Here is a 17,784-nt window from a genome sequence, read left to right on the forward strand (position 1 = left end):
ATTCCATCATGCATGGGGAATGGGCTCATGAAACCCCACCCATCTTAAGCAGCTAGAAGCAGTTAACTATTACTTAGGGTAAAGGGGGTCATGTCCCTCAGTGGTGTAGCTACTTGTACATTGTTTCCACTAAAGCAAACAACTCTCTACCCACATTCATGAAGGAACCCTAATTAAATGTACTGGGACAAAAAGACTTGAAATTGGGGAGAAGGGTTTCAGTGGGAGGGGGAGGTTGATAAGGGAATATAAAGAGGTAGGATATGATCAAAGTACAGCATATATAAAAAATATATAAATAAATTAAAAAATAACTTAAAATAGCTCTAGCCACTTGTAGAGACATATCAGATCATGGGAGATGATGTGTGGATAAGCTGTTTGATTACTTATTTGTTTTTACATGACTTGAGATGGGCTTAGATATGGTATTGTCTAGGCTCCCAGTTCCAGCCATGATAATATCCCAGATCCTGCAATATTTATGACAAACTTTCTCACATCTGGGACTTGTGGCATGACTTAGCTTTGCGGACTGGGTAACATGTGCATGAAATTCATGTTAAAAAGAGTCCTCATTCTGCTGAGTGGGAGTTGAAAGGAAAGTGAAGGACACAGGAGCATTTGCAGAAGCAAGGCTCTGCAGTCCAGGGTCATCTCACTGGCTGAGTATGAGTCACAGATGTTGTGGCAGAGAGACAGCAATACTAGAAGCTTTCTTATTTACCTGTTGCAGAAAGCGCGGTATGACTTTTAAACTATTATCCCAGTGGCAACCCCCCCCAACTCCTACTCACGAATTACTTCCACTTTTTCCACCTTAAATACGTAGGTTGTTTTCTGCATGTAATTTTGAAGAGGGCAATATTTAGCACTAAGATGGAGAACTGGGGTTATCTAACCTAACTGGTTCAATAACAGTGATGATCTCAATACCATATTTATTTATATCATCCCACATATAATGTAAACAGAATTGTAAGCACTGACTACAACCTTATGACTAGCTTTGAAATCAAGGAATATAGTAACTACATATACATTCCTTGCCATTTTATAGATATGCTTTTATATTTAAAAAGTATTCCTTCTCTCTACAACTACTTCATACCACATTATAGATATAGTAATTATTTTAACAGGTACTCCTTGGGTTACAGGGATAATATTACAATATTGATTAAATGAATAACAACAATCATCCAGAATAAGGTAGGCACTCTGGTGTATGCCTGTAATCTCAGCACATGGGAGGTGTAGGCAGGAAGATCAGAAGTCCAAGGCCATCCTTGACCAGTTCAAGGCCATCTTGGATTGCATAAGACCCTGACTCAGAAAAGTAATAAACAAAATACTCAGATATGGATCATGCAAATGATGGGACTGATTTCATCACAGGGAGATTTTTCTATGCATATAAATGTCTAATTATATTTCCTAAAGTGTGACCATGTTGGTGCCATTTCAGGGATGTTTATGACCCAGTATGTCAGCTAGGCAAAGGAGTAGACAGAGTTGTTCAGTTGGCTCTCAATATCCTTTTTCCGTGCTTTGGGCTGCTTTATGTGAGTTCTGCCATGTGCTAGCTGCTCTTACAAAGAAAAATAAATCCATCTGCAAAGTATCCGGGAATGATGTAAGACAGGAAAATTTGACATTTTGCAGGGAGCATACCAAGTTAGACAGGTAGATGTGAGTGTGTGTGTGTGGCTGTTGATTTCCATCATCCAGCGTCTACTTACCAGCTCTGTGGGTATGACGCATAAGTGGCTCCTGTAGCCATGGCAACGGTAGCCTCTGGATCTCTGGATGACAGCTATAGTTACACAACTCAGAAATCAGCAACCCCATTATTTTTATTCCTTCATCCCTTTGAATTGCTTCATTTCATCTAATTTTCCTAGGCTTTTTATGGTAAAAATAAAATGAATTTCTACTTTTTGTATTGAAATTCATGTATATCCAGATGTAGGCATACTTTCCTTTTACATGCACACAAAAGATGAAACCCTAGATGTATGTCTATGGAACAAGTTATATGATATATTATTAAGCAAAAAAGATAATATACATGTGTAGTTTTATACAGCATCTGGTATATATGTATATAGGACACCTCTGCAATGATATATAAGAAAATCATAACAGAGAATGCCCACAGAAGAGAAATTAGGTGGCAAAATGTTGAATGCAAAGGAAACTTTTCATTGACACTGTTTATACTTTGGAAATTTTTACCAACAGAGCATATTATAAGCAACAACAAAAACACATATGGATAACATTTAAAAAAACTTGGAATGTAGGGTGAGAAGGGTAAAACCTGAAAGAAAATCCCTAAGGACCATCAACATGTAAAGGAAGAGTTGTGTACAAAAAAAACTAAGAAAGAACCTTGGGCAACAGTAGCAGAGGGAACAGAATGGGGAGGAAAGAATCCTCAACTGGGCAGATGCTATGGGAGGACTACAAAGAGACTTAAAACTCTGGTCTCTCGTAGTTTAGAGTTATTAGGGAAAGGAGATTAATGGATTTCATAATGTACCCTTCAAAGGAAGATAAGGACATCATTAGACCGACAGTGAGGGAACACTGTCTACTTTAAGGGAAGAATTGTATTGCTGAGTCAACTCAGATGGGCCTTTAAACCTCAAATTAATCTTGAGGCTCCTACATATTGGTGGCCTGCCATAATAAACTGTTATGATGAAAAGTCTTTATATTGCTTTGAAATGAAATTTGGTCACCAAGCATCAACTAATATTACTTACCTGAAAATAGTCACCCAGAAGGATCTGGCTTTTAATGGCAAATTATAAAAGTAGTAAGGACGAAGATTGTATCAACATCTTTTAATGGTTGATGAATGCCAATGGTTTAGAATGTAACAGGCATGACATATGGAAAATGAAACTTCACAGATTAACGTGCTCTCAAAGCTAAAGGAAGTGTCATTAAGAAGACTAAAGTTCCATGTGCTTTACATTTATTCAAGGATGATGTTTATCACTGAATTAATGAGAAGGGCTGCCATATTCATTTGTCTTCTAGAAAAATTTAAAAAACACAGAGTAATCCATCAGCCACATTTTCCAGTGGAACTTAAAAATCTGGTATAAACAACATTAATATTGATATAAATTTGTGTAGATAATACAAATTTTTAATTCAGTATTTTGAGAAATTCATACATGAGTATGATTTACATCACTTCCACCCCTTTTTCTCCCCCATTCAACTTCTCCCATGTCACCTTCAGTCTCTAATTCATGACCTCATCTTCACTGTTGTTACACACACACACACACACACAAATCACAACCTACTGAGTCCATTTAGTGTTCTGCATTGTACATGTGGAAATAGAAGACACGTACATGTAATATAAAATTTTAATTAGTATTTAGTTTGAGGAAATATATAATTTGAACTATTTAAATCGGTACATTAAATGTTAAATTAGTATTCAAGTTGAAGATTTATATCTACACATAGACAATTCTAAATGAGTTATTATCCAGGATTATGAAAGTATTTAGAAACAAGAATATATATTTTGTAGTTTTCATGTTCCTTTGGGGATGAGTTTCTCAGAGTCCATCTGCAAATAACCAGTACTCATCTCATTATTTCATTGCCTGAAAATGTTAAGCTAATAAAAGGGAATTGATGTTGAAGTGACACAGTTTAAATAGCAAGTTAAGAATGTCTGTCTTGTCCCAAGTATAATCCTAAAAATGTTTTGTAAACAGGGTTGGATGAAAAATTTTGAAAGATTTCCTAAAAAGGGAAATTTTATAGTACCAATCTATCTGGTTGGAAACAACAGTCATTATACAGAATCTCATCACTTTTTATTTATAAAATTAATCCAATATTATTTGTATTTTTTCCTTGGGGGTATAAACAAGTGGGGGAAGGAGGCAAGGTTGGTATAGAAAACTATAAGGTTATCACATTCGATCTATATATCTCAGTGAAAAGATCTAAGGTATGTTAAATAGAAAGTAAGGGGCTTAATTAAGTAACTATTTAGGAACCCTGGCCAGTAGATGTGACATTCCTGAGTATATTTTTCACTTGTTGACTGTGGTCACAATGCCATGTCAAGCATTAAGAAAGTTATGAACCTCATTCAGATTTCTAAATTTCAGCCTAAACAGCCTTAGTTCCAGGTTTCTGTCTTTACACATGCTTTTCTTATTTAACTCTATAAGCGACTTTACCCCTCCAGCCCTTATGTCAGCACAACATCTTCGCTGGGAAAGTGTCCGTTGCCCTTGGACATGAAATTGCATGCTTTGTGTATATGCTTCTCCAACACTCCATACTCTCTTTGTCATTACACACTTTGTTTGTTGTTTGTAAATTCATCTGTCTGCTCAACTAGGCTTGATTCCTAACATCAGAGAACACCACATCTTTGTGCTGTCAACTCTGCATATCTCCTCTAGGGTGTAGGATCTACTCACTAGTTTTGGGTGCATTAGTGACCCAAATGGCCACACTGGACTACCTTTGATGTCTCCACAACATTGTTTTTCTCCTGGCACACACACACCTTTTAAAATATAGAATTTGCCAGGCATTGGCAGGCTTTAATCCCAGCACTCGGGAGGCAGAGGTAGGCAGATCTCTGTGATTTCAAGGCCAGCCTGATCTACAGAGTTCCAGGACAGCCTCCAAAGCAATACAGCGAAACCCTGTCTCAAAAAACAATATATTGCAATGTAAACTTTTCTCCTTGGTGAAGAAAGTGGCCAAAAGTAAACAAGAAAAACTGCATCCATCCAGTACTTACTGAACACTTTCAATGTCATGGAAGTCATTTTAGGCATAAGATACTAATATGTAAAGATGCAGTTCCTGTTCTACTGGTAGCTTTCAATGGAGGAAAAGATATGGTTATAAAACCATAGTTAATACCTTTTACCTAGATATCAGTTAAGCTATAAATATTCTTCTTTTATTTATAATTTTAATTTTTTTTTGGTTTTCTGTTGTCTTGGAACTCACTCTATAGACAAGGATGGCTTTGAACTCAGGGACTTGTTGCCTTTGCTTCCTAGTACTGGGATTAAAGTCATGGGCTACCATGCTGTGCTATAAACCCATCCTTATAGTCTGTATATTGATATGTTATTAATACCAAAATCAACATACAGTTATAGAATTCTATCCTCTGAGAATGTTATAATAGGTACTACCATTTTTAAGATACATCTTATTTTGTGTATGAATGTTTTATCTGCATGTATGCATTTATGTCATCTCCATGCCTGATGCCTGCAGAGGTCAGAAGAGTGTGTCAAATACCCTGGAACTAGAATTACAGATGGTCCTGGGAACTGAACCTGGGTCCTCTGCAAGTGCTGTAACCTCTGAGCCATCAGTTCAACCAAAACATTTACCATCTTAATCAGAGCAGCTGTGATTACTCAAAAGATGTGCCCTCATAGAAGGAGGGGCTGCAGAAGGTCATTGGCCCTGAAGTGAGATTCCAGGCATTCTTGACTATATCTTCTCTCAGCCGTAAATGTGCCCCACCTGAATGTGGTCTCCAGAGGGTTTAGAGTATAAGGAAGGGGGAAAGTTAACCGAAAGTTAGGTTCCATCTATGCAGCTTTTAGGAGGTTATCAGCTACCCTGGGGTTGGAACTTTTATTAGCGACGTGGTTGTTCTGGGATCACTCATTTACCAACAGGAGCCCCTTACCCATGTTCCCATAATATAACCCAACACGAGTCATGTGTCACCACACCCAGTTTATGTGGTGCTATGGATAGAAGCCAGGGCTTCAAACATTCTAGACAAGCATTCTATCAAGCTGAACTATATCCCTGACCTATAAAAATTGTATTGCATGTTTTATATGATAAATACATAGTAAATAAAAATCAAATTCACTAGTCACAATTTTCCTACCCGTGTGCATTAAAGAAAAATAGTTATTTTAACATTAGCCTCTTGTGTGATGGCCCCTGTCTGAGAAGTGCTCTTCCACAATCCTTTCTGGCCTCTGACTGGACATCCCAACACTTAATGAACATGGCACATGTGACAGACTTATGTATATCCCTTTCAAAGGTGAACTCAGGATGGCATTAACACCATCATCATAGATAATATATATTTCATTCATTGAACCTTTTAAACAAAACGTCAATAAAATGAAAAGTTAAATTTGGGACAGATCTGGCTGGAAAGAATCTCCTTTACTTCAAATCTTGGTTTAAGAAAATGTCTAAAATAACTTGGCCCAGGACAGGGAAGAAGGTTCATTGGGCAAAGCGCTTCATGCATCAAAAAGCCGAGTGTTGTAACATATGTCTATAACCCCAGTAGCAGAGGAGTGGAGACAGGCATAACCCAGGGGCTCCCTGGTCTGGAGACTTGTCTCAGAAAATAAGGTAAAGAGCATCAAGGAAGACTTTCTAACACACACACACACACACACACACACACACACACACCTAACTTGTTTTACTGTACCACTTCTCTTTAGAAGTGGTCAAATCAACAGGTACTCACAAGGTTGGCTCTATTTATTCAGACTCTGGGATGCATGTGGCATGCAACAGTGGCTACTTTCTTTCCACCTGTGATGCTTTTCCTCTGGATTCAAGAATAGGGTCTTATTTTCATTGGTTCTGCATTCCATCATGGTAATTTTTGTTTTTACCCAACCGCTTTAGTAAAGAGGAAGGACTTCTACTTTGGGCCAGCTTTGTGCCCAGCCTGTGGCCAGGAAATATCTTCTACCAGAATGAAGAACATGGAAAGTCTTGTTAGGCAAATATGGTGGTTAGTGGAGAGGGAATCTCAACTGAGGAATTTCCTCTATCAGTATGGCCTGTGGCCATGTCTTTAAGGCATTTTCTTAATTGCTACTTGGTGTAGGAGAGCTCAGCCCACTGTGGGCTTTACAATCTCTAGACAGATTAGCCTAGACTGTATAAGAAAGTAATTGAGCAAGTCAGGGGAAACAAACCAGCTCTCCTCCTGGGTCTCTGATTCAGTTCCTCCTTGGCTTCTTTTTTAGTTAGGGTTTCTATTAGTATGGTAAAAAACCATGACCAAAGACAAACTGTGGAGAAAAGGTTGTGTAGTTACTTTTAAAAAATACATTTTAGGGGCCTGTCACCCAGCTCCCAGAGACTTATGAATGTCTGGCCTTAGCTTGACTTGTTTCTAGCCAGTATTTGTAAATTAAATTATCCCATTTCTCTTTAACTATGTTTTGCCTTTGGGCTTTTTAACCTTTCTTTATTCTATATATCTTTCTTTCCTTCTTTCTCTGTGGCTGGCTGTGTGGCTGGGTAGCTAGCCTCTGGCATCCTCTTCTACTTTTTCTCGATCCTCCCTCTTTTTTAGATTTCTCCCATTTATTCTCTCTGCAAGCCAGCCCTGCCTATTTCTCTCTCCTGCCTAGATGTGGAAGTTCAGCTCGTTATTAGACTGATCAGGTGTTTTAGATAGGCAAAGCAACACATCTTTACATCATTAAACAAATATTCTACAGCACAAACAAATGTAACACATTTTGAACTAACGTGTCACAACAGTTTGTTTCATCCTACAGCTTGTAGTCCATCATCTAGGGAAGTCAGGGCAGGAACGTAAGGCAGGATCTTGGAAGCAGGAACTGAAGTTGGGTCTTCCTCCATCAATCACTGTTTTAGTTAGAGTTTCTATTCCTATCAAGAGAAACAGAAATGCTTATAAGAAAAACATTAAATTGAGGTGCCTCACTTACAGTTTCAGAGGTTCAGTCCATTATCATCAAGGCAGAGAGCTTGGTGGCATGCAGGCAGACATGGTGTTGTCTACATCATGATCAGAAGGCAACAGGTAGTGTACTCAGTGTCACACTGAACGAAGTGTGACAAAAGTGTGACCAAAAATAACCTATCTAGCACAGGTTCCCTTAATTTATAAGTTAACAAAACCCATTTCCCTCCCTTAATTGTTTTTGGCCATGGTGTTTATTCACAGCAAGAAATAAAAACTAAAACAACAGATGACACGAAATTACCACCATCCAATCTAATCCTCACAGCAGTGGTGACTAGAATCCAATACTTGGGATGGATACTGAATTTTCTCACTGAATGACTCTGGAAGTTTGGAGGTTTGGAAAATGTCATATTTGTGCTTTGAATAAAAGACCATGGAAATCATTCTCTGTGTGCTTCTCTCTCTCTCTCTCTCTCTCTCTCTCTCTCTCTCTCTCTCTCTCTCTCTCTCTCTCTCTCTCTCTCTCCCTCTGTGTGTGTGTGTGTGTGTGTGAGCGCACACACATACACGTATCTGCTCTTGTAGGTACACATACGTGTGTGTGGGGTCATACACTGTTGAATTCATGCATGCATACATGTGTGTGTGTGGAGGGGTGTGTTTACAGATGTATGTGCATACATGGAGGCCGATGTCAATGGTGGGGTGTCTCGTTCTACTGCTGTTCACTGAGGCAGGGTCTTTTACTGAATCTAGCACTCACTGATTAGGTCAGAACACCTGGCCAGCAAGCCCTAAGGAATCCTTCTGTCTCACCCTTCACTTCAGGCTATAATTACAGGTATTACCCAATGTGTTGTGCCTGGCTTTTAAAGTGGGTGCTTGGGATCAAACTAAGGTCCTCATACTTTAGAACAAGTACTTTATCTACTAAATCAGACCCATTTTAAGTTCTTTGTTGCCACTTTTGGTATAGATTTTACTGTATGCTGTCCATGTGTAATGAAGAGTAACCCAGGTCAACAATCTTTAATTTAATGACTGAGTTAATAGTCTCATGACCACTACATCACTTGGAAGGTGCTTCCATAGATTTGGTTGTTATCACCTCCAAGACTCAGGGAACATTGCTAAAGAGAGGGAAGAAAGAATATTCAAACTCTAAGATAGGGAAAGGAGCTGCAAGATGCTATCTTTTGCACATGCAAGCATAAACGTCCAACGATTGCATATGGCTGCACAGGATCTGTACAAGAATGGGCCCATCAACAGTGCAGCGTGGATGGAGGGGCACAGGGGACTCTATCCCTCACTGTGGAACCATTCTTAATGGACAGATTCAGTGAGTGGACATTATTGCCTTCAGTTGTAAACATACTGGAGTTCTCTAACACACACCCCCCCCCCCCCGCTCCAATGGATAGTTCCAAATGCAGTGGTAATATAGATGACAGTGATTAGACTACATGAGTACCAAAATAAAACTAAAATGACTGGTACAGTGACTGATAGAGTGGGGTGGGGTTGAAAGGGATGTGGAGGGATAAGAGAAGGATGGGAGGAGAGAAATCAGAATGCATTATACATGTATTAAACTATCAAAGAACTAACTCAATTTTTAAAAGGAGATTCAGTTTTAAAAACAGCAGCATGGTATCTTATAAACATCCATTTATAGATTGGAATAAAATGGCAGCATACAAATAGCTGTGATTCCTAGGAGACAGAAAAGTCAATAATAAATCTACAGTGTAGCTTGATTCTCTTTATCACTCCTCCAGAAACTTAAAAAATTAAGTTCATTACAGGGACTCAAGAGACATGTTTCAAATATACTTTAAATTGGTATAAAAAAGCCTGTTTTTAAGATGCACTGACTGGAATGGAAACATTTTTATGACCAAGAAATCAACAACTCTCAGAATATGGTTAACAACACATTTTACAGGTCATGTATATTTTGGTCCTCAATCAAGGTTCACTGACAACTCAAAATTGTTTTGTTCTTCTTATAGGGAGTCATTTTGTATGAAATTACTCAAGGGTACAGTCATCTTACTCAAAAACATCCTGTGAGTCTTCAGTGAAGCAAATTTCGAGTGAGTAACACATGCAATTTTTTAAGTCGCCCCCAGACATTTTCAAGAACTCTCAGCCTTTGGTATTTGGAGATTGTCACAATTATTTCAATCATTTAAAAAAGTTTTCAGATTTTGTACCTTTCAGAAAATTATGTCCTGTAACTTTCGCTGGATATCTAGCAGTAAGGGCATTCCTCTAATTTGGCATTTGTAGTTGATCGACTCTCAATATCAAGATAACTATAATAATATTGCATGATTGTAATGTTACTGTCCATTTATGAAAAAAATATGCCCCATGTCCAAGCTAATTTGATATGACCCAGGTGCAGAGGGCACAGATTATAGAGTAATCCAAAGACATGCTATTTGAAAACTCTTTAGAGTTTAACATGCCTCTTTCAAAGCTGGTAAAACTTGTTGGGATGCTCACGGGTAAACCGAGAAAGGAAGACATGGAAATCTGAGTAGCTTGGAAAACAGCTTACTGTTCTGATGCGTATTTGTGGGCCACTTTGGGAAAACCGCTTAACAGCTCTGACACTTAGCTTTCCTATTTTTAAATGGAGACAAGATTTCACTCCAAGCTGGGTGTGGTGGCACACACCTGTAATCCCAGCACCGGGTGGGGGTGACTGGGTAGAGGTGGAGGCAGGGGTATTGGGAATTCCAAGTCATCTTTGGCTACATAGTGAGGCCAGCCTAGGGCACATGAAACTCTGTCTCAAAAACCAAACAGTCGGCCTTTAAGGAGTATTTATAGAGCTAGAGAAACAACCAATGTAAAGCCTTGCCTGTAACCACTTGCTTTGGTAGCCCAGAGTAGGCCCACAACGTGAATACATAAGGTTGAGGACCAAAAGTTCATTTTAAAAAAAATTATCACCAGGGACAAAAATGGGCTTTACTCAGACTTAACAATGGATGTGAATAATCATTGGTACCATCTTCTAATGCACCAGCTAATCTTAAGTAAGAGGAGTGTTGCAAGAGAATATTAATTATATGTCCCAGTTTTTAATCCATCTGAACCAACTATACTGGAGCATTGGCATTAACACATGACAAGCACCTCCCAAAGACAACAGTAGGCTAAGATTATATATAAAGGTTCCAATTCTTGGGTACAGAGACACTGGACCTCACCCCGAGGTTTCCATTTAAGAAATCTAGGTAGCTTCACAAATCTCCTTTGGTGGCCCAAACTGGTGTTAATGTGCTTTTGTTGTTGTTACTAAAGAGTTAGTTTGCCAAGGGTTAATACCTATCTTTCTACAGCATAATCAGAAAGGTTTCAAAATGTAGGTGTGCTTCAAGAATTTGTTTCAGACTTATGACTGGCTTCTAGTCCAAGACAGACACTGCACATATGAATACTGTTGCTATTTATAAAGTGACAACTATTTGACCCCAGAGTCTTGCTTCCCAAGCACAGCTGTGTGGTTTTGTCTTGCGGGGTGATTGAGAATGTCCCAGTCAGCCCGAAGCCACATGCCAACTTGGGATAAATCCATCTCAGTTTCCCTATCTAATGAGAATGCGTGTAATACTGACAGAGGACAGACAAGGACTATGAGGTAAGCAAGGAACCCCAAAGCTGCATCTTGGTATCTTTGTCTCATGACAGAATAGTCCTTTGTGGTTAACTATGCTTGAAGTTGCAGTTAAGTTATTTCTGATATACAAGAAACTAAGGCACAAGGGCCCTCTCTGGCACGTCTGCACCAAAGAAGGCTGCATATCCACAAAACACCTGATGTCATTACTATACCATTTGCGTTTATGGGGTGGTTTGGATTGTTGCTGTTGTTTCCATGTGAATTTCTTTTTTTTTTGTTGTTTTTTTTTTTACGAGACAGGGTAAATTTCTACGGTGACACACTAGCCATTTTTAGTTCATCAAATTTTCAGTTAGATTATTTGCTTGTTTATTTACTTGAGACAGAATCTTACTGTGTAGCCCAGTTAGGCCTCAAACTGACAAGAGACTCTCTTGCCTTTGCCTCCCAAGCACTACTACACTGGGCTTCAGCTCCCTTTCTTACACAGCTACCTTTCTTACACGGTCCAGGCCTGCCAGCCCATGGATTGCACAGCCCACACTGGCTTGGGCTTTCCTACATCAATCACTATCTTAGGTAGGTATTCTATTGCTGTAATAAGATACCATGACAGGCCAAGCACCTGGAAGCTGCACCTGGTACAGGGGGCATGGAGGAGTGCTGCTTACTGGCTTTCTCCCTTGTGGATTGTTCAGCCTGCTTTCTTATAGCACCCAGGACCACAAGCCCGGGAGTGGCACCACCCACAATGTGTGGGACCCTTCCATATCAATAAGAAAACACCCCAGGGGTCAATCTAGTAGTGGCTTTTTCTCAATTGGGGGTCCCTCTTCCCAAATGACTTCAAGTTTGTGTCAAGTTAATGAAAAACAACCAGCACAATTATTAATCAAGAAAATACCCACCACAGAGCAGCCTGAAGGAGGCAGTTACTTAACTGATGTTCCTTTTCCAATGTGCTGTCCAATGGCCTTTCCTGTGTCTCACAGCATCAAGCCTCAGCTGCCTGCATGCCATCAAAACCAGTACCACATGGGACTCTTATACATCACCAAGTTTGGCTGCCAGTTTGAGATGCTGCCTTGAGCCCCAGCTTCTGTGTGCTGACCACAGGTGAGTTTTGCCTGAATGACACCAGCTCCTTTCCATCCCAAGTCAGAAATGGTTTCTTTTCTATTGAAAAAGAAGTTTTCATACAATAAATTCCCATCAGTTTCCTCTTCCCTAATTCTTCTCAGATCCTCCCTACCAACCCAACTCCATGCCCTTTATTTCTCTTCCTTTAGAAAACAAACAGCTAAACAAAGAAATCAAACAAGAATTTTTTTTCAAAAAATGAAAGAACACACACACGCACACACACACTGGAAATTATAATATACAAGCAAAAGACAAAGACAAAAGAAATTCCTAAACAAGCAATGTGAGACAAAAAAATACATCTACTAAAATAAGAAGTTTGTTTGGTGTTGGTCCTGTGTGGTTAATATACCCAATTAGACACCACTGGAGGAAATTAACTTTTCCTTTGCAAGAGAGTGTCAACTACAGATAGCTTTTTGGTTAGGTTTGTAGGCAGTGTATATTCCATCCTCAGTCCGGGGTCCTCATCTGACTTGAACCTGGACAGGCTCTGTGAATGCTGAATGAGGCTGGTCTCTTGTTAGTCAGCTGATTTTTTTTAGTCTCTGCTAACCAGCTTCAGTTGTCCCAGCAAAACAAAGGTTTTATTTCTACAGATTCTTAACACAAAACATCACACAAATGGCCCTGATGGAGATTTTGCTTCCCTTTGAAACTTCACGAGCCAAGTCTTCAATTGTCTGCCTCTCTCAACATTCCTATCTTCCAAGATGATTAAGGTCTGAGAACTCAATAGCCCTTTTGAGTACAAAGCTCCAAAATCCTTGCACAATTCTTCCCAAAGCCAACATGGTCAGGTTCATCACAGCCCATTCCTGGTATTGACTTCTGTCTTATTTATCTTTCCTTTTGCTGTGAATAACACCTTGACCCCCCCCCCACTCTCAAAAAAGGAACTTGAGAAGAAAAGGCCTTGTTTGGTTTACAGGTTGTTGTCCATCATCTAGGGAAGCCTAGGCAGGAACTCAGGGCAAAACGGAGGCAGTGCCCAGGAAGGAATGCTGTGTACTGCTTTGTTCAGTTACCTTTCTTACACAGCCCAGGTCCACTTGCCCATGAATGGCACTGCCACAGACGTACACAGAGCAGCCCTATGGAGGCAACCATCCTTGGCTTCATAGCAAGTTGGAGGTCATCCTGGCCTACAAGAGACCAGGTTGGGGTGGCGGTATCTTATTGAGGTCTCATTCTCAATTGAGGTTTCTTCTACTCGTGTGACTCTAGTTTGTGTGAAGTTCAAAAGAATCAGCATACCTCCTGACTTGAGAAGTATCTACAGAAACAAACAAACAAAAAAAAGAAAACACTGAAAATTTGTAAAAGATCACTAGAACTCAGCTCTCCCAGAATATTCATTAAGTGCTAACCATCTTTTTAGATTATAGTTCTGCCTATATTGTCCCTGCCCCAAATATCTAATTGAAAGGTTCTTCCATTGTTCTTAGTTTTATAAATGGATTGGCCTAGAATTCCCCCAATGCGCCCCCAACCCCCACCCCACTGTCATGGCCCATGTACTGCATCCCAGGCTGACGTCTAACTTGCTAAGTAGCCAAGGATGATGTTGAGCTCCAGTTCTTCCGACTTCCACCCCCCCCAAATATTGGGCTTACTGGTGTGAGTCACCATGCCCAATTTATACCATACTGATATAAAAAACAGGGTTTCCCCCATAGGCCACACAGCATTTTACCATCTGAGTTAGAGCCTTGGCCCCTAGAAGTTTGTCTCCAGAATAAAACAGGCATTCCAACCGAAAACACAGCATAAATGGGTCATTAGATTTCCTCTTTATTCCACTCCATCAATTTTGTCTGCAAAGCCATGGAAAAGCACATGCTTATTATTGAAGGGCCACCTCACATTACCGTAATTGGCAGCGCCAATACGCTAGATGCAAAGAACCTGAACTTTAAAACTGTACAAGAGATGTGATCAGAGTGTTTTTAGTTGCACCAGGGTTTATTAGGCTACACAGCAAGAAACCTGCAGTTAAGCACTGTGCTGGTTAATTCAGGGAGTCGAAGATTAACAACACATTAATGACACAAGACAGCAAGTCTAAGGGCTATTTCATACTCAGAGCGTCATTGATGGTGATAAACTCCTTCGTATCGCGTTCCTACGCAGACTAAACAGTGCCTACGGAGGAGGGGGTTACTTCAACCCGCGTCAAAGTCTTTCATCTGGGCTATAGGGGATCCTTTTTCCAGAAATATCTTCTTTAGCTCCGGCTCTACAAAAACTTCCTATTGGTCAAGCGTGGATCACATGGTCATGCCTAACCCAATAATTGCAAGAGAAAAAATGATTGTGGCATTGGTTTAGATCTGTATTTCTCAGCTCTGCCTGCGTCTTGACGTCACCTGGAAGCCTTGGAAAGAAAATTACAATGCCTGGCAACAGTGTGTCTCCAATATTCCCCAGCTGTTCCAAATGTATCACCGAAGTGACTGCTACTGTATCAGCCTAATTAAGTTCCTAAGTTCCACTACTGCTTGCACCCTAGTGGGAGTTCCATTCTGCGGGGGAGGAAGAGCAAACATGGGAACAAAACCTAGGCTTTGACACCGAGGGTGCAAAATGGGTCTACAGCAACAGCAACTGGGGAAACTGAGGCAAGAGGATCTCTTACGCTCAAGAGTTCCAGACCAGCCTGGGCAACACAGCAAGACTTGTCACAAAACAAAACAAAAATCTGACTGATAAGGATAAGGTTAGGGTCTAACTGGTTAGATTGTCATGTGCAAGTATTTTGACACATTTCAGTTTCCAAGTTTTTTGTGGCAGTGTCCTCCTAGGTAAAAATCAGGATGTGTGCCACCTCTATTGCATACTAGTTTTATCACGGTATGCAGAAGGCTCCAACTTGCTTGCTTAGTGCTCTGCCATCTTGGAAGCCAGGAATAATGTACATCCTCTGCTTGATGTTTCTAGCCTCTAGCACTCAGGAGGACCAATATTTATTGCATGAATGAATAAATGAGAGAATTAATAGGAAATGCCTAATATTAAGCATTTACTCAGCATTTATATACCAGGTACTAAACAAAGCCATGCACACTGAATTCTTTACTTACTCCTTATACAGTAGGAGCCACTCTTATCTTCCACTTAAGTATGACAAAACTATTTCACAAAGACTAATTACTTGTCCAAGGTCACACACCAGAAAGTGGCAATCACCGGACTGGGCCTCACAGAGAATAAATTACAGAGTTCACTGAGTTCCTCATCTTTTTTTACCCAAGAGGGCAAAGGGTAGGTCATTTGTGCAAGAAGAGACCTCTCCTGTGGATCCTAACCCAAAAGAGAGAGCTGCAGGACTGCTACTATGCTCACAATCTCTCTCTCTCTCTCTTTCTCTCTCTCTCTCCCTCTCCCTCTCTCTCTCTCTCTCTCTCTCACACACACACACACACACACACACACACACACACGAGAGAGAGAGAGCAGACATGTGATATATATATATATATATATAGATAGATAGATAGATAGATACATCATCCTTGGATTTTAGAGAGGAGGGCAGAGAAAGAGACACTGACCTGTGTGTGACATGAGGACAGAAATGAATAGAAACAAAAGAATCCACCCACCACAAAGATTAGAGCATGGAGTGGAACTTTCCGTTCATGAACAAGAAAAACCAAAATACTTCAGCCATGGCTTACACGTGACAAGCAATTACCTGTGCTTCAGAGCTGCCCCTGCCATTTGCAGAGAACACTACCATCTACTGCCCACATCCCTGGAGAATCAGAGTTCCAATTCTGGCTTATGGACTATATTATCTTAGATACAAGTCATCATTTGGCCATTTTCCTCAAACCTGTCCCTCCTCTTCCTAGCCCCCCATCTGGCCAGTGTAGCTATCAGTCACCCAGCTCCTTATGCTACAAAACCTGGAGGTCTACCAAGATTCCTCCCTCCCTCCCCTCCTGCATATCCAATTGGCATCTGAGTTTTATGGATTCGATTTCATAAATCTGCAACCTGTTCATTCATTCATTAAATATTCATTGTGTGCCAGGAGTATACAATGATGAACTGGATGAGACACCCCCAACCTCCAGCTTCAAGAAGCTTACCATCTTAATGGGGGCATCTTGCAAATGAGCAACCCATTCTACAGCAGAGCAGTAAATGCAAGAAACAGGTAAGGAGACTGCTGGGAGGAACCCTGGAGAAGGATATGATTCCTCTAGGGAAGCCTGGGGCAGGGGGTGTTGTCTTGGAAGTGCCCAAGTGGAAATGTGAAAGATGTATGCCTTGTACCTGGTGAGAGGAGTGGGGAGGGGGAGTGCAAATTTCTGGAAACAAGAACAGACTAGTGTGGGAAATCAGGCAGTTCACTAAAACTGCAGGGATTCACCTCACTGCCGCTCTGCTCTGCTCTCCGGCCAGGTCCTGACTTAGTAACTACACTGTCCAGTGGCTTTGCATTCAGGAAGAAACCAGTCAGCACCACCCTCTCTGTCGCTGGAGGTCTATGCTGCAAGTCTCCCATCTCCTCCGGGTCATTCACTCGGGGAGTATTTACTGAACACCCTCTCTGTGCAGGTACCCTGTTAACAGCGGCCTCCGTGGTGCTTCTACTCTTCAGGAGATTTTGAGCTACTGAGGACAGACCGTGAGGGAGCAATTCAAGAGTGCTGGAAACTGACTCATAAGATGTTAACGACCCTTTAAAGACCCATCTGCCTTGCTGCCCACTGCTCAATTGGGGCCTCCAGGCCTGCTACCTGCTGGTCCTTTCGGAAGGATGACCGAGTGTTCTATTCACTGCCCGGAATGTCTCCTCCCCTCGCCCAAGGCCACTGCCCGACTCCAGCCAGCTCCAACACCGCGTCCTTCTCGCGTGGCCATACTCATCGGCGTGCAGCTCCGCCGAGGGGGCTGATGCGCGCGCGCGGCCAGGCAGTTCCTGGGGGCAGACGCCATCCAGCCTCCCCGGCGCCTGGTGACTACCCCAGAGCAGCCATCTCCCTAAGAGACCCCCAGGCTCCGGTCGGAGAGCGCGCGCCAGGGGTGACAGCCCCGCGCACACGTGGGCGCAGCCTGGAAGCCGCAGGGACCCTTTCACATGGGGACGAGAGGGGACGTTCTGCAGGAAGACCTCGGTCGGGGGCTCTTGCTCCCCGCCCACACCCCTCCCGGAGCCCCAGAGGGGACAGGCGGGGACGAGCCTTGGCGGGGACGCGCGCCTCCATCGCCACTACCGAGGTCCCCGCAGTGGCGCGGGGTGGCCGGAGGA

At 41.4% G+C, this 17,784-nt stretch overlaps 1 long non-coding RNA gene across 1 annotated transcript; it reads right to left on the minus strand.

The window, feature by feature from the left end:
- Window positions 1-11,640: 11,640 nt before the first annotated feature.
- Window positions 11,641-17,766, minus strand: LOC121139952. Its single transcript, XR_005876732.1, has 3 exons — window positions 17,273-17,766; window positions 13,550-13,797; window positions 11,641-12,554 (listed from the first exon to the last, which is right to left on the minus strand). It is a non-coding gene; the product is annotated as an uncharacterized LOC121139952 (long non-coding RNA).
- Between the last annotated feature and the right edge of the window lie 18 nt (window positions 17,767-17,784).

The sequence above is a fragment of the Mesocricetus auratus genome, unplaced genomic scaffold (assembly GCF_017639785.1).
Source record: "Mesocricetus auratus isolate SY011 unplaced genomic scaffold, BCM_Maur_2.0 Super-Scaffold_100003, whole genome shotgun sequence".
Lineage (NCBI taxonomy): Eukaryota > Metazoa > Chordata > Mammalia > Rodentia > Cricetidae > Mesocricetus > Mesocricetus auratus.